The following is a 17725-nucleotide window of genomic DNA, read 5'->3' on the forward strand; positions in this document are numbered from 1 at the left end:
TAAGAACCTTTGTGAATCTTCTGCAGTCCACCCAGAGAATTCAGGATCATTTCTCCATCTTAAGATCCTTAATTAAGTCACATGTGTAAAGTCTCTGCTGCCTTGAGAGATCACATTCACAGGTTCCAGGAAATAGGACCTGGGTATTTTTAGGGCCATTATTCAGGCTATTCTAGGGAGCATCAACATGTATAATTTTCTTGCCTGTCTGGAAGTTCTTTCAGGCAAACCAGAGCTAATAGTGGCCCTTTAGATAGCTGAGAACGAAGAGGACAGCGTGATTTGCTTCCCTGGGAAGGTTAAATTCTGTGTGGGTCAATTCATCCTTGAGGCCAGAGTTGAGGAGGGGAACCCCTGAGAATTCACAGGCACAGGTTCCTCCCGCCCTGTCCCTGGGGTGGTCCACTCCAGCTGCCATGAACTCCCAGTCCCTACACACTGAGAGGACTTGATGTGTTGCTATCGCAGTGTCACTGAACTCTAAAGGCCAGGCCCTCAGACTGTCCCATATCTGCAGGGCAAACTGGTCTTAAAAGAGAATTGTTCATATCCCATCCAGCTTTTTGACAGCAGATTCATAATTTTACAAAAGTCATGGCAAAATACACATAACATTTGTCATCTTAACCATTTTTGGTTGTACAATTATATTGTTAAGTATAGTCATATTGTTAAGCAGCCGATCTCCTGAACTCTTTTCACTTTGTAAAACTGAAACTCTGTACCAGATAAATAATAACTCCCATTCCCTCCTCCCTCTAGCACCCGGCAATCACCATTGTATTCTGTGTTTATGATTTTGACTCTAGATACTTCGTGTATTTGTCCCTTTGTGACTGACCTATTTCATTTGGTATAATGTCTGCAAGGTTCATCCAAGTAATAGCATGAGTCAGAATTTCCTTCCCTTTTCAAGATTAATAATGTTCCATTGTATGTATTGACCACATTTTATTTATTCATTCATCTGTTGATTGACTTTTGGGTTGTTTTCACCTTTTGGCTTTTGTGAACAACACGGCTATGAACTCAGGTGTACAAACACAAATGCTTTCTAAAAGTGAGCGCTTATCATGACTCTTGACCCTCTACTGCCAAATCTTATGAAAACAATGGACCCCTGTCACCACTTCTTCCTCCATATGTACAATCCCTGCTGCATGCAGAGTCCTAAATGTGTTCCAGAAAATCTCAACCTGATCCTGATTGGACACTATTTCCTAATCTTAGGGAAAGATTAGGCAAATCAGGTTTCAGCTTGGGCATGTAAACTTTTTTCTACAGCAAGTTTTTCTCCCCTTGGTAAGTGTTATGGGGTGCAACTTAAGAACAGACCGATCACCACTGAGAAGTCCAAATTTGAGAGTCTTTATTAAGCCAGCTGGTTGACTGTATCGTACAATGCCCCAAAAAATGGCTGTTGGGAGAACAGCCCCAACCACAGGGTTGTAGGGGTTCTTATACCAAAAATCACATCAATCATAAGTGTCTGTTACTATGATTCGAAATTACAAACTAACATCATGAGATCATCAACAGACGGGGAAGTGGGTCAAAATGACCCTTACCTAGGTACAAACTAAAGAATGGTTGCTAATATCCACACAATTACTGTTTACATGGAACATTGTTTAGGAGCAATAGGGATCAAAAGAGAGCAATTCTTAACTACATAGAAGTTGCCATTGTATATTATTAAACATGTCACACCAAGTAACTGATGATGGGCACAGAGGTGGTGTGTTCCCATGGGAGAAGCTTATTTCCTACATAATATGGAGTCTCAGAGCAAAATGGAGTCTGTTTAGTCATTTCCCTTACAGTCTGGCCTTTAACATTCTCATGGAATCAGATCTGTCATCCCATCACAGTAAGAAAGAAGGCAACTGGATCTTTCTAACATCCACTTGTTGATTTACGATGTTTATTTTTGATCCTAGCATATCATAAATAAATGATCTCTTGATACTGGAAGTTGAACCCAACTGCAAAAATATTCTTCTTTACCATATCTCTGGAAATGTGTAAAGTATTTATTCTTCCTCTGTCTGAGGAAGAAGGGGGCCAATAAGAAATAGACCTCAGTCACCTTGGGGGAGAGAGGTGGGGAGAAGCTTGTTCTGTTTTCATAGCAAAAGCTGTTTCTCAGCAGGGAGTCGGGCAGGCACTTGAATGAGTCTTAGCTCTAGGCTGCTGTGGTTGGTAAGTATTTTATGACCCAACCCGGAGAACACTTCTGATACGCAACCTGTCCCTTCTGCATTGTTAGGTACAATAGTACCTAATTAATGACCCAAGAGGAACCCACTTATATCAGGTTTGTTTAGAGCAACCTCTGTCCTAAGATGCAGCAGGTCCAACCCTCAATTCTTCAGTGCCTGGTCATGGCTGGGGTGTGAGGGGAACTGGACAATGAGTGCTGTTCCTGTCTTTTTCTCTTTGTTTGAGACTCCTCACAGATGAGTTTTTAAAAAAGGATTAGTGTTAAGGAATACTTAATTTAGTTGAACTCGGGATGTATACAGATTTGGTGGTAAATTGGTGAAACTGACTCATAGATACTACACTGCGACGGTGACTCAGAGGCAAATCTGAAGAATCAAATGACGAACAGTTGATGGTTTATTTGTGCGCTCGGCAAAAACCTCGTCCTATTTGTATCCCAAGGATTGCAGGACAGAACTGTTTGGATGTTGACAGGTCAGAGAGACTTCTTGCTGAGCACCGGGAGGTCCAGGCATTGCTCCCAAACAAGCCTGAATTAGCCCCTTTGGACACTGGCAGAGAGGTCAGCAAAGTGTGGTGGGTGAGAGTCTCCCTGGGTGTGATGTGTGGGCAGTGAGTGTGTGGTATGTTAGAGCATTGTGAACAAGTGTGTGCAAATGTGCATGAGTATGTGCATGGAGCTTGGTGGATTCGTTTCCAGGCTTGGAAGGCAGAGTGAGTGGTGCATTTGAGTGTGTGAGCTGGAGACTCCCTGCTGGCCCTGAGAAGCCCCTGGGAGATAAATCTGGGGCATGAGCGCTGTAGGGTTAATGGGCCGTCCACACACTTCGTCCCTCACTTGGCAAACCCCAGGGCTGGCACTGCTTCCACCCAGAGCCAGCATTGATTGCAACGTGTTTTTCCAGACCCAGGACCAGTCTGTCTGGGTTCCCACTCTCAGATCAGCGTGTTCCCATTTCTTCATGCTTTGTGACACCCTTCCTTACTGTCTTCCTCTGTAGGCCCCTGCCTGGTTTGCAGAGAGGAAGATGGGGCTGGCGATTTCTAGAGAGTGGCCAAGAGTCACTTCTCTTTTTTAAATACAGTTTTTACTTGTAGACGGGCACAATATCTTTATTATATGTATTTATTTATTTATTTTTATGTGGTGCTGAGGATCAAAACCAGTGCCTCACATGGGCTAAACAAGTGCTCTACCACTGAGCCACACCCCCAGCCCCAGAGAGTCACTTCAGTGTAAATGGATTCAGCACAAGGATCAAATAAAGAGGTCACCTAACCTGTCTCTCCAGTCACTGAGAGATAGCTGTTTCTAGAAAGCCATAATCAGAGAGCTAGAGAATTTGAAAGAGCAAGAATACATGACCCTTTCCTTCAGAAGAATAAATGTAGTAGATGTCCCCCCAGACTGAGACTCAGGGGGTCTGATTCCAGACTCTGCTGTTTACTACCTTAAAAACAAAAGGAAGTCATTTCTTCTTCTGGGCCTCTGATAGGAATAAAGATAATTTATAGTTCAAAACTTCTGAATTTCCTTATTTGTCCCAGTCTCTACCATACGATAATGATCAATCACCTTCTCTGTCCCTGCCACGAGAACATGGAGTTTTCTTCTAAATTCCCAGGACCTGAGTCTCTGACATATATTAAGGACAGTAGTAACAGTGATGGAATCTAACGGATACTGCACATCGACTGTCCACCTAACTGTGCCACCCACTCATTCTGGATTATTTTTTCTAATCAGCACAATAATTGATGACATAGGCTATGATGATCCTCATTTTGTGGGGCAGGCCAAGTAGCTTGCTGTAGGGCACACAGCTGGTGAGAGACAGACCCCAAGCACTTCGATTACACTTTGGTTTGGTAAAAGAAGCCATTGTGTGCGGTTGAATGCTGTGGCTCAGCTTTCCTCGCCTCCATCCAGGTTGCTGCACTGTCTTGGGAGCACTTTCTTTTGAATAATTTTTGGTGCTTTTTCCTCATTCCTTCTTAGTGATCCTTGATTTCCTACCTGCCATCGTGGGCCTGAGTCTTATTTCTCTATTCCTGACCCACTACCTCTAGATATTAGCATATAGTAAGTGCTCAGTCAACAGTGGTTGACAGAATAGCACAAAGCCAAGGATCATTTCTGAAAAAATCTTCCTCCAAGTGGCCATCTGCCTCCACTGACCTGTGGAACCGTAAGCAGCAGAATAGTGTGTCCGTGGGTTACGGCTGAAAATGTTCTCCTAAAGTGAACTCTAACCTCCCCTTGATCTGGATTTTTAAAAAAGAGATATAATTTAATGAAGTCTAATTAATTTACTCAATGTACACTTTGGTGAGTTTTGATAAATGGATACACCTGTAAAGCTATCACTCCAAACAAGACAGGAACTTTTCTATCTTTCTGGATAGTTACTTTATGCCCCTTTTTAGTCAATTCTTCCCACTGTCCCTTCTGCCCTCTATAACCATTGTTCTGGTTTTTATTAATATACTTCTGTTTTCTCTGTTCTAGAAAGTTATCTAAATAGAATCATACAATACGTATTCTTTCATGTCTGGCTGCTTTTGTTAAACCAGCATCTCAGATTCATCCATGTCGTTGTGGGTTGTTTTTTTTTTTTTAACTGATGTATATAGTTCCACCACATAGATAGTTACTATCAGTGTATATTTGGGTTATTTCCAGCAACCATGAACTCTCGTGTACAAGTAATTTTGTGGACATATACTTTCATTTTTATTGATTATCTAGGAGTGGCATTTCTGTGTCAGGTTTTTTCTTTGATACTATTTCAGTCAGCTTTTTCGCTGCTGTGACTAAATGATCTGACTAGCACAATTGTAGAGGAGGAAAGGTTTATTTGAGGGCTCACAGTTTCAGAGGTCTTAGTCCATAGAAGTCTGGCTCCATTCCTCTGGGCTCAAGGTGAGGTTGAACATCATAGTGGAAGAGTGAAGTAGTTTGCATCGTCAGGAAGCAGAGAAAGAGAGAGGGAGACTCCACTCTCTAGATACAAAATATATACCCCACAGCCCCACCCCGAGTGAACCCCTCCCTCCAGCCACACCCCCACCTGCCTCCAGTCACCACTCAGTTAATCCCATCAGGGATTAATTCACTGATTAGGTTCAGATTTCCACAACCCAATCATTTCTCCTCTGAACCTTCTTGCCCTGTCTCACATGTGAGCTTTTGGGGGATACCTCACATCCGAACCATAACAGGTACCCAGGGATCCTTTATAATTGTCAGAAATATTATTTTATTCAGAAATGTGATTACTTAAAATAGCGAATCATCATCATGGGGCCTGGAGATTTCCTGGAGCACCAATGCTTGGTGATCCTTCATTATGTTGAGGGGCTCCATACAGCACACTAGGCAGTACATCCAGGGCTCTGAAGTAGTTTCCTGATAGTTCAAATTAAGCACGGAAAGAGAGAGAACAAAGAATATGACTGTCACACCAACTTTAGAAAGTTTCCCAGAGCATTTCTGGTTTGAGTAGAACAATGGAAGGCACTGAGATCACTTGTTCAGTGCTGTCCTTTGGAGAAAAGACTTACGCAGGACTAAGTAGGGAATCAATCAAAGACTGTAGTTTGGGTCTTGGCTGAGCCATGTCCTAGATGTGTGACCTTATATAAAGTCGTACAACATCTCCGCATCTGTTTCTAGCTTATAAAATGGAGCTATAAATCTCGTGAAATGGAGATATTCTCTGACCCTTGCACAGGAATGCTGCAAAGTTGAGCTGAGTCCGCCTAAGTCACACCCTTGATAAACGGTGAAGTTCTGTGCAACGTGAGGTAGCACCGTATGGGGACAGGCAAGAACACACACACAGCTTGTTTTGTGTTCTGAAGATGGTAATTATTGCCACAAGGACTTGGCCTCCCTTTCATGGGACTTTGGGCAAGGTCAGACACACAGTGACAATAATTCTTTGTGAGCTGCCAGTGGAGCCCAGATATTCCTTTCCATGACATTTATCTGTCAGGCTCTCTATTCTTCTACATCTAGGAGAATCATTCCTAATATTACATTTATCTTCCCACCTCTTAAACAATATGCTCCAAGTCTTGTGGCTCTCATTGATCATTATTTATCCAATCTATTCTCAGTCAATCACAGCAGATGATGAAATGTTTTATGACAAGTCTGTTTGGGGCAGTTCTAGCAAAAAACAAAAACAAAAAACCCCCATATTGACAAATAAGTGCAGGATATCAGATTGATATCAATGGGAAGAGCAGGCAGCATTATATAACAGCTGTTGTTTATTGAAAACTTACCTCTAAGTGCTAAGAGCTTACAACTATGAGTTGAGCACTGTTATTTTCCTCAGTTTACTAGTGAGGGAACTAAAGCAGTTCATGAAAAGAGCTCAGACCTTCAAGCCTGTGTTTCAAGTCTTCAAGCCTGTGTTTCACCATTGTCGCTACCTGGGCTTCAACTTCCTTATCAGCAAAATGACTGTGGGGATTTTCTCCTCTTAATCTCTGACTTTTTCCCCCCAGTACTAACATCCTGTGGGCCCATGTCTGACTCTGGGAAAGTTGTAGCCTCTCTGAACCTGTTTCCTCGTCTGTAAAGTGGGGAGAACCACCATCACCTGGCTGGTCGTCTCTAGAGGGCTGTTGTGACAGCATCCTGCAAAGAGGGACTTGTGCTGAGATGTTGACTGTGTGGCTTTGTCGTCTTCCCAAGGCCTCTGAACCCCTAGGAAACGATGGACAGTGATAAGCAGGCAATCAGGTTCTCCCTCTCATCTTGCCGCACTTGCTCTGTGAAGGGTGAAGAAACAGCAGAGATGATGGGATGTTTCGACATCAGAAAGCCTGGGAGGTCATCTTGATAAAACTTCATTTGATAGAAGGTGCCAGCAAGAGTAGTGCTATTATTAAGGGTTCCCGGAGAACAGGGAAGAGCTGGAGCCTCTGCCCTGGCTGCTGGTTCCAGGCCATAGACAGTAAGTGTCTCTGTGTGCAGAAAAGAACGTCGCCTCACCTCCTGGGTCCCCATCTCTGCCTGAGTTTGGATCCTGCCTCTGTTTATGACTGTGTGAACTGGGGTAAGCCACTTATACTCTGTGTTTCCTCAACCCTAAAATGAGGGTGATGACAGAATATCTATTTCATAGAACTATTTTGAGATTTTGGTATAAACAGAGCTTTTAGAACACTGTCTGGCATATTGTAAACTCTGTATCTTAGTCATCTTGCAGGTGAATACGGGGAGACATTAAGGTCTGATCTCTGGTCTCTACTAGTTTTTATGCTTAAAGGTCTACCCACACGAAACAGGTTGCTTCAGTGCAAGAGAGATGTTATCAAGTCACTGTAGACATAGTCAACGATGGTCAACTGGGTAGAGAAATCCAAGGCCACTTCTGGAAGGAGGCAGGACTCAGATGAACCTGGAGGCCTGAAATGGAATATGCAACCGTGTAAAGAGGGAAAAGGAGAGGAAAATCTTAAAGACTGATGTGGGAGTGGGGCTTTCTGTGAAGATGGAGATGATTTTGACCTGGTCGGGTAGGGTGTATCAAAGCGGCGACTTAAGAGAGAACAAGCAGGAGGCAGAGCCTTAGTAACTTTTATAGATATCTCTTTTGTTAAAAGGAGCTAGAATTCATTATGTTCTTGGCAACTAAAAACCATGACTGATACTGTCAGCATGTTCTACAGATGGTGCTGGGAGGGCCATACGTTCCATATCCCTGTCTTATTGAAACCTTTTGAATGGTTTCCTCATACAGGGCCAATTCTGCCATAAAGACTTTGCTTGACCTGGTCTAGACTCATCCTTCTGTCTGCTCTCCCTCTGTCCCCAGGCCTCCTGCCAATGCCTTTCTACTCCCACATCTTCTCTCGTACTCCTGTCTTCCCTCCTCATCTCCATGAGACCAAATTCTTAAAAGTCCAACCCAAAGCCTGTCTTTTCCTCAATGCCTCCCTTTCAATCCCAGGTAGACCTAACTAACCTCCAGATCCTGTGAGCTCCCATAGCTCATGATCCTTCTATCACACTGTCCTCCTTAAGATAGGTCTCTGGCCAGAGGTACAGAGAAACATCAGCTGGGGAGATTTTTCAGAACAGCCAGGCTGGGACTGGGGATGAAGCCTATGGTAGAGCACTTGCCTAGCACATTCAGCCCTGGTGAGAGCCCCAGTACCACCCAAATAAAGCAAACCACACAGGCAGCGATGGACATGCCCATCATCTTGACTATGTGTACATGTGCCAAAATCCAAAATTATATGCTTTAGCTATAAGCAAGTATTTTTTTTTTTTGTATTTCAATTATGCCTCAATAAAGATTTTTTTTAAAAAGCATTACTTCTAGGAACTTAAAAAACATATTACAAGTAGCCTCAAATATACTACTTCAGTAGTTCTGGGGTGGAACCTAGGGATGGGAACTTTGAGAACGCTTCTAGAAGATTCTGGTGTGCAGTCCTGGTGAAGAACCACTGTATTAATGGGGGAGGCGACTGTGTCCACCTCCCTTATAAGAATACAAACTCTTCACAGATGTAGACCAGCTTCTGTCACATTCCCAAGAGAAGGCCTATTCTGGATTTAGAGGGTTTGGTCCAGTGATTCCATTAGGATTAGACAAGAGCTTGTCTACAATTCCAGGGTCATGCCCACAAATAAGGAGTGTGTAAAGCTGCAGAGCTTTCTAAGAATGCCTAGGCCCTACAGAGAGGTAACATAAAGAAAAGGCATAATTCCTGACCTTAATCCAGGGAGGGGGCAGAGCTAAATATGTAAATTCAGATATATCTGAAATCATATTCATTCTGAGTTGTGTCATCTAATAGCAATATAAAGTGAAACATAAATGCAAGTTAAATATCTATTTTCTAGTTGGCCACATTAAAAAAGTAAGAAGGAATAAATGAAATCAATTTTAACGAATTGGTGTATTTAACAAAATATATCCAAGATTTCATTTCAATGTCTAATACAAAAAGTATTAATTAAGTAGTGCAATTCTTTTGTCATCCCAGGCCCTTGAAATTCAGTGTATTTTATCGTTACAGCATAGCACAATCTGGACCAGCCACATTTCAAATACTTCGGTCACTGTGGCTAATGGCGGGCCACCTTCCTAGAGAAGACAACTACCGCCGGGAGGAAAGCCTCGCTGTTTTAATGGGGATTGGCCACTGGGGGGAGCTGGTGCTCATTTTGATCAGTGCTTGAGAAAAATCTCAGATGCCTGGGAGAGGCCAGAGCCAGGTGATTTATCAGCCCTGTCCTTACCTCACCCCAACTCTTCCCTGAGGAGACCCATGACCAAGAACTGCAGCTTGGACTCTGCACAGATTTTCTGGAGCACAGTAGGTGGCCTTTCAGACCCGCATGAGTGGCAGGGCACTGGGGCAGTGTAGCTGAGCCAGACAGTGAGCAGGGATGTCAGTTAGATCCAGCTGTCCTGAAGCTCTGTTGGCTTCCAGGTTACAGGGCATCTCAGGGCACCTGGGGGAAACTTCTGTGCAAAACTTAACTAAGGCATTTAACTATCCCAACAGATACTATCAAAGCTTTATTAGAAAAAGACGGAATAGATACCTGCGACCCATTACTTAAGGAAAAAAATTTTCAAAAAGAAACATGAAGCTAATTAACCTGGTAGGGCATTCTGTCTCACCACAAGTTCCCTGGAATTTTAGCTGCTACTCTTTCTTGTGCCAGTTTTGTAAAGCAGCTTTAATTTTTCTTTGCTCTCACAGCTGAGCATGGACACTCATTATAGATGCATCTTGCATCTAAGAACACTTGGTCCACAAATGCTGTGTTTGCCTAATTTCACCCTAAGAGGGCAGTCCGTGGAAATTTCACTCTTCTCACACTGTCACAGCCCAGTGAGTATGTCAAGAGTCTGGGTATTTATACCCCCATCGTAGGCAAAGCAAAAAGTGTGAATTAAAAGGAAGTATTGAAACAAAGGTCACATCTCAGGTGCTGCACCTGCATCCTGGTCTCCTGAGAACACTCTCCTTCTAAGCTTCTTACCTTACAGACTCTGAACCAGCGTGAGATCTGGATCTCCAACAAGACACCACAGTGGGGGCAGTACCCTGGCTCTGAACTTTCTGGAGGCTGATGGGAGGCACTTCCCATTCCTCTCTTATCTGGGGATAGGATGTGACACCTCGTACCACATGTCAAAGAAAGCATTGTGTGAGTCCCTACCGCCTGCACTGTGATCCTTCTCTGTACTGCTTGGGTTGCCTGGGAGCCCCGGTTCAATCTGGGTGCTCTCCCAGGGGGCAGCCTGTTTCTCCAAATGTGACCCTCCAGGTGGAGGTGAGCCCAGGAAGGGAGGAGTGCTGGCCTGGAGCCGAGGGACCAGGCTTGCCAAGGACCCAGCAGCATTGGTGGCAGGAGAGCTGGAAGCCAGCCCTGACTTATCACCAGAAGAATTACACCTGTTCCAGCTGCTTCAGCACTGTGTGTATCCCACACCAGTGCCACGGATCCATGTGAGGGGAGGTGTTTGAGGAGCAAGGAGGATGAGAGAAAAGGTATCCAAAGGCATGAATTCTGCCTGGACAGTCAGCACTACTAGGTCTGAACTGACCACTCCTTTGCAGGGCAGAATGTTGCCGCTGTCCACATCAGCTCCACCAGTGTATAAAGAATCCTGAGATGCTTTGGAGTTCAAACATTCCTTTTCTGGACATTTATTTATTATTATTTTTTGGTACCAGAGATTGAACCCAGGGGCACTTAACCACTGAGTCACATTCCCAGCCCTTTATAATATTTTATTTAGAGACAGGGACTCACTAAGTTCTTAGGGCCTTGCTGAATTGCTGAGACTAACCTTGAACTCACAATCCTCCTGCCTCAGTCTCCTCAGCCTCTGGGATTACAGGCATGCATCATTGTGCACGGACTTTTCTGGATTTTTAAAACCCAGATTCATGACTTTCTGGGTGTCAAATAGCCACAGGAATTATACACAAAACGTTGTGTGTATGTGTGCAGGGGCATGTCTCCAAAGGGAATCCATAGTTCTCATCAGATTCACAGGAAAGATTCCTGCATTAAAAGTCTCTGAGTAATGGAGGGAAATGATCTCAGGGTTTGGAGAAGATTACTTAGACAAAAGTTCACATGGAGGAATGAAGTTCTATCAGTTTCCTTATTGGAAACATGAGCTTCAGGACAAGGCAGAGTGTAAATATTTAGGATTCGGCAGTTCTGTAATAAAGGAACACACTTTGATATGCATCATCTCACTGACCCTCCCAAAGGTGACAGTCTGGAGATGACTAATGGCTTGTCCAGCTCACACAGCCTCTTGTGAACAGTCTCCGGGGCTCCGGACCGCAACGCTTTCAGCTCCAACTCTGAGACCTGGGCTTTCTATCCTGCAGCAGTCCCTCTCTGTCCTGAATGTGCAGCTGAATCGTCTCTTCTTTCACATCAAGAGGTACCAAGAAGCGACTGGCACCAGTCAACATCTTGTTGCTGAGGGATCTGGCACACACGTGAGTTAAGAGAGACACTAGGCCACAGCCTCAAGGGGTGGTGGCTTTTTCTTTAGCAATCTTCACATGCAACATGCACATCAAACAGAGGCTGCATGTGGCCCTGACACAAAGAGGTGAGTGTGAGAATTATTTAGTAGAAAACTGCCACCAGTTTAGCCCATGGCTCCTCCGAGAGGGTGCTCTGGGGAGGGGAGGGGGTTACAGAGTCCACAGTCAGGCCTACCTCAGTTCACACAAGGACCGGTGCCGCCTGGAAACAGGTTTCCTTACCCCGAGACCATGGCATTTCCCACTCCACCAGCTCTTATTTGTTTATTTTTTAGTACTGTGGATTGAACCCACGTCCCAGTCCTTTTTATTTTTTGTTTTGAGATGTGGTCTCACTAAGTTGCTGAGGGTCTTGCTAAGTTGCTGAGGCTGGCCTCGAACTTGCCATCCTCCTGCCTCAGCCCCCTGAGTTGCTGGGATTACGGGCATGCACCACCACACCCAGCCTTTCCCTCCACCAAACTGGCTTCTGGAACATCTACCCCAAACCATCTAGTCTCCCAAGAATAAGGAGAATGACCCTTGCTCTCATCTTTTGCATGACCCCTGTACTTTCAGTTAATTTAAGGAATGTGTGAACAACCTCTGAGATATGAGGATATCCTCAATGGAGAAGAAAAAGACAAAATAAGATCATGATTTAAACTGAACCCACTCAGCTTTATGAGTACAAGCATCTAGCATGTCCAAAAACGTATTGAAGAGCAGACAAGATATATCCGCACACTTAGATAATATTTATGGGTTGTACCTGTATGTCAAGACAGTGCTAAGTGGTCAGAGTTCAGCAGTGAGCAAGGCATTTTTGGTCCCAGTCTTTTTGGATTCACAGGCTTGAGATTGAAGCTCAGAGGACAAATGACTGGCCCAAGGTCACAAAGTTGCTGATAAAGCAGGGAATCCTCTGAGAACAGTTCCTTTTGAATACTGATCAGGCTAAGGCGGATGGGACCAGAGCCTCCAGATCATCTGTTTCCATTCTATATTTATTTCACAAGCTACAGAAAATGATTTTCATGGAGTCCAGGAATATGGTTGAGAGATGATGCAGGTTTGAATAGAATTGCCATTTCTTCCCTCAGACACCGAGCAGAATGCCGAGACCAAGCTGGGTACATGAGAACCATTGTGTTCCCACCCAGGCATTTCATCCTGGCAGAGGAGTGAAGCCCCAAGGTCCTGGCAGCCATGGCTTCCCTGCCCCTACCCACTAGGCCCTGGCCCAGGTCATACAGTGCCTGAAGCACTAGGCCACACAGTGAGCAACGACACCCATGCAGTTACTCTTAGTCCCAAATATGTGCAACTTCAATATCCACACCCAGTCCTGACTTCATTAAAGCAATGCACTTACATTCCTGTATTTTGTCTCTAGCCTATAAGATCCCAGCAGACAGGAAATGCAGTCTACAAACCCTTATCCCTCCAGCCTAGCATGGAGATCAGTGGTGATTAAGTGTTCCTTACCTGACCAGAGGAAGGGTATGTATACTCCTCCTATGCCAACCAAGGGACATAACCGCCTGTGGACGTGGAGCCTTTTCAGATCAATGGCACATCGGGATGTATCACAGGCCTTGCATCACACCACATGGGCAGATGTCAAAACTGCTACATCATGTTTCCCACACTCAACCTGGAGAGGCAGGGTCATGTGAAATTCATTATATTGTACTCCGCAAAGAAAGCATTGGGAAATAGTGACAAACTCCAACTTGGAAGAAGAGGAAGGGAGAGGGAAACTTCCTGAACACAGCAGTGTCTCTAGAGATGGACCCTAAACATTGAACAAGCATTCCAGAAAGGAAAACTTCTAGAGTAAAGGCATGAAGTTTTCACAAAAGGGACAAGCCACCACTGTGCCTGGTGACAGTGCTGGCAAGACCTGGGTGTGTAATAACTGCTCGTGCTGCCTGGTGTTGGGTGAACACCAGTCAGTACCTACCATGTCACCATGGTTCCTGGCAATGAGAGGAGAATGACTTCAAAGAACATGATAACCCAGGTAAGGAGAAGGGAAATGGGTCACTTCCCTTGTCTGTAGCCATTGGGGGATCAAGGCAAAGCAATCATGGTAGTAAAGTAAAGGAATGGACTCATAAAATATCTGAAGAAACCCGTCTTTGCAGTGGGCACACGATGAATCCTATCTGTTCCCTCTGCTTTTAGGTGTGGTGTGGGCCTCCATATTGCCCTTGCTACTGAGGAGCAGGAGAGTAATAAGATGCCCAAACCCTCTCCATTGAGTTCTCCAAGTTCTCTCTTTGGGATTGGCAAACATTACACTTGGGCTTTTGCAGCTCTGGAGTTGAACCCCTTATGGGCGCTGATGCTGATCCCTGGGTTAACAGAAGAAGTGATGGCTTTGCTCTGTCCATGGAGCTCAAGGTTATCGCCTCCTCCTCCACATTAATCTGGAAAGAAATCTCTGGGAGATCAGTCTGGAACACAGCCCCAGGGGTCATCAACAAACAGTCAGTTGACCTATGGCCAAAGGTAAGAACAGGTCTCCTTACACAGCAATGGGCTTGCTTTGAAAAACAGAGGCGCACTGCGACCTCAGGGAATCTACGTGCACAAGGTCGATTTCTATTTGCACGTGTAGCTATGCACTGAGATACCTCTATGAGTGTAAATAAATGTGTGTAGTAAACATATATGTATATGTACATGTGAACAAAAGTATACACACAGGCCCACACCCCCAGTGCCACACACTCATGTTCTATGGAAAACATTTTGGTAATTTTAGGTAGCCCAGCATCCAGGGGACTATGTGCCCCATACCAGCTTGGTCATAGAAGTCTTCTGTAAGTCCAATATTTCAGAGACTGGTTTTGGATTCTTTCCTGGTTTCCCAAAATGGATATCTGGCAGCTGACCAACTTTACCTGCAGGAGGGAGAGAAAGACCTTGAGAGGTGTCAAAGAGTTCATCCCTGTGCAGTGAGGCAGAGGCAGAGAATAATAGACAGTCTGGGTTGAAAGTCATCTCCTCCATCCCATCTGAAGTCTGAGTCTCCTCTATGGAATTTCTTCCAAAGTTCACACCTAAGTAGCAAGTAAGTGGGAATTCAGTTTCTCTCAGGCAGCCCCCTTCTCAGGTTTGAAATATGCAGTATGGACCCACCACCGTGTTTATCTCCAACTCTTCCTGCTAGAGTGGGGATAACCACTGCCCTTTGGTCCACTATAGGTCACCATTCATTCCACTGGACTGTCTGGTCCCCACCTCACTTCTCATTGTCTTTGTTTCAGTCATTGCTTATTTTAGTCAGTTTTATGTTACTGTGAACAAAAGACCCGACAAGAACAATCTACAGGAGGAAAAGTTTATTTTTGCTCATAGTTTCAGTAGTTCAGTCCATGGCTAGTTGACTCCACAGCTCTGGGCCCAAGGTGAGGCAGAGCATCATGACTGAAAGGTGTGTCAGAGAAAAAGTTCAGAATACAACAGGAGGGTTTCTTTAATCCAAGAGTTCAAGACCAACCTGGAAAACAGCAAGCTCCCATCGCAAAAAACAAAACAAAACAAAACAAAACAAAAAAATAATAACAACAATAGCAAAACAAAAACAAAAAATGAGCGAGGCACAGTGGTGCACACCTGTAATCCCAAGGGTTTGGGAGGCTGAAGCAGGAAGATCACAAGTTCAAATCCAGTCTCAGCAACTTAAGCAAGGTCCTAAGCGACTTAGTGAGACCCTGATTCTAAATAAAATATTAAAAAGGTCTGGGGATGTGGCTAAGTGGTTAAGTGCTTCCAGGTTCAATGCCTGGTATCAACAAAACAAAAAACAACAACAACAAAAAAAAACCCTCCAGAAACAAAAAAATAAATCTCAGAACAGTTCAGTGACTTATCCAAGGTGGTTACTGATCAATCTAGAACGTTGAGCCAGACCTTAGTATGTCCAGAAAAGTAGAAAGCTACCATCCCCAAAGCCTCAACTTGAGGGAAGGGTTTCTCAATCTTGACATTACTGACATTTAGGAACAGATAATTCTATGTTGTAAGGAGCTTCTCTATGTGTGATTGGACATTTAATATTATTCCTGGCTCGTATCCTTTAAAAGCCAGTAGGAAATGGTTCTTATACCTGGGTTGTGAAAATGTGGCACTTAAAACTTCTCTAGGCATTGCCAAATTTCAATGGTTGAGAACCACTGCTCTTTAGGAGCTAAACACTTCCTTAGTTTTTATGGGAGTTTCTTCCACAGAAGTTTAAAATTAGAGACTGGAACCCAGCATTGTGGTACATGCCTCTCATCCCAGCAACTAGGGAGGTTGAGGCAGGAGGATTGAAAGTTCAAGGCCAGTCTCAGCAATTTAGCAAGGCTCTAAGCAACTTAGTGAGGCCCATTTCAAAATAAAAAAAGGGAACTGGGGATGTGGTTCAGTGGTTAAGCACTCCTGGGTTCAATCCCTGCTGCCCCCCCCCCCAAAAAATTAAAGACTGACCTCCTCTCAGGAAGCCAGAGAATATGGAAAAATCCAAGTTGCTCCACCCTGCCTTTGCAGAACCATGAGTGGGTGCTGCGAACTCCCATCTATCATCTAACATGTCTGAGTCAGCCCTTCTTCCACAAGGCTCACAGGGCTGAATTGGCAGACAGGGAATGGGTAAGGCATGAGGTTGAGCCAACGACAGGGCTCAGAAGATGGACACACTTCCTGTAGCTAAAATCTTCTGGATGAGGGGAGTGCAGGGCCTGCTGGGAGAACATAGCTGGTGGGAGTGGCTCCCAAGGGTGATGAAGTGGTTGTCGAGGAGGAAGGCGCTGAGGTCTGATTGCTGAGACACACAGTCAACAAGAAGATATGAATGAACCCAGGCAACAGTCACTGTTCTTCACGACACTTCCAGTTTTGTACAAACTCTGTGCTGTCCAGATAATGTTGAGTAACAGGATGGCAGATAGTGAGATTAGGAGTACACAAAAAAAGATGTGCAGGCAATTGCTGGTTTTGCATGAAGATATTCTTACATCACCTGTGCCTAGAATACTAAACCAAATTTGGGTGGTGATGGTGATTGGTATTACTGATTACTGGGAGTGAAATTGGTGATAACTTAAATATCATAGCTGAACTTGAAGATTAAACACTGTGTTGTAGAGTGCTTAAGCCAGGTATACCAGACTAACTTTGGTATATCTGATGTTTAAAATTCGTTTTTGTGATTACAGAAATGCTAAAATAAGGACTATTAACAAAACCAAAATAGATAAATAAGTAAACAAACAAACACCTTATGGACGAGGTGGAGGCAACAATGCAGACCCCAGTAGAATACCACGACTGAGAGCTGTGCTACTTTACAAAGTAGCAAGCATTAAAGCCCTTAGTGAGATCAGCACTGTGGACAGCTCCGAGGAAGGCGGGATTTTCCAACAATAGATTCAAAGGAATACTTCAGGAATTCTTTCAAGCACGGTAGTCTGAACCTGAATACCCTTCCCACTCCCTACTGACCCCCTCTGCCAGAATCTGTGTGCTTTTTAAATGACAATATTGAGTACATTCATTACTAAAGTGACCTTTATCACTACACTAGATTTCCATTATGTCCTAATGTTACAGATATTACAGATCTGGAAGCAGGCTGTTAGGCGTTATACAGATAAACATTCAAACATGCAAAGGTGGATTAGGGATACTTGCTTTGAGTCTGGCATTTCTCCAATATATTCTCTCCCAAACAAAACTTAAAGCATCACAACCCCTGTGAAGAACTTCCAGAAATGTGCTATCTCCAATAGAATCAGCCACTTCCTCCTCTGTCCCTCACTCTCTGCTACCATACCTTATACACAGTCCACTAGAGTATCTACCACATCCTACATGTGTGTACACATTGTCTGTACCCCACAACAAAGTGGAACAGGAGAGAATCCAGAAATATTAAGAAGAGGTATTCAAAAAATATTAACTTAGT

Source organism: Sciurus carolinensis, chromosome 14 (genome assembly GCF_902686445.1).
Source record: "Sciurus carolinensis chromosome 14, mSciCar1.2, whole genome shotgun sequence".
In the NCBI taxonomy this organism is placed as follows: Eukaryota; Metazoa; Chordata; class Mammalia; order Rodentia; family Sciuridae; genus Sciurus; species Sciurus carolinensis.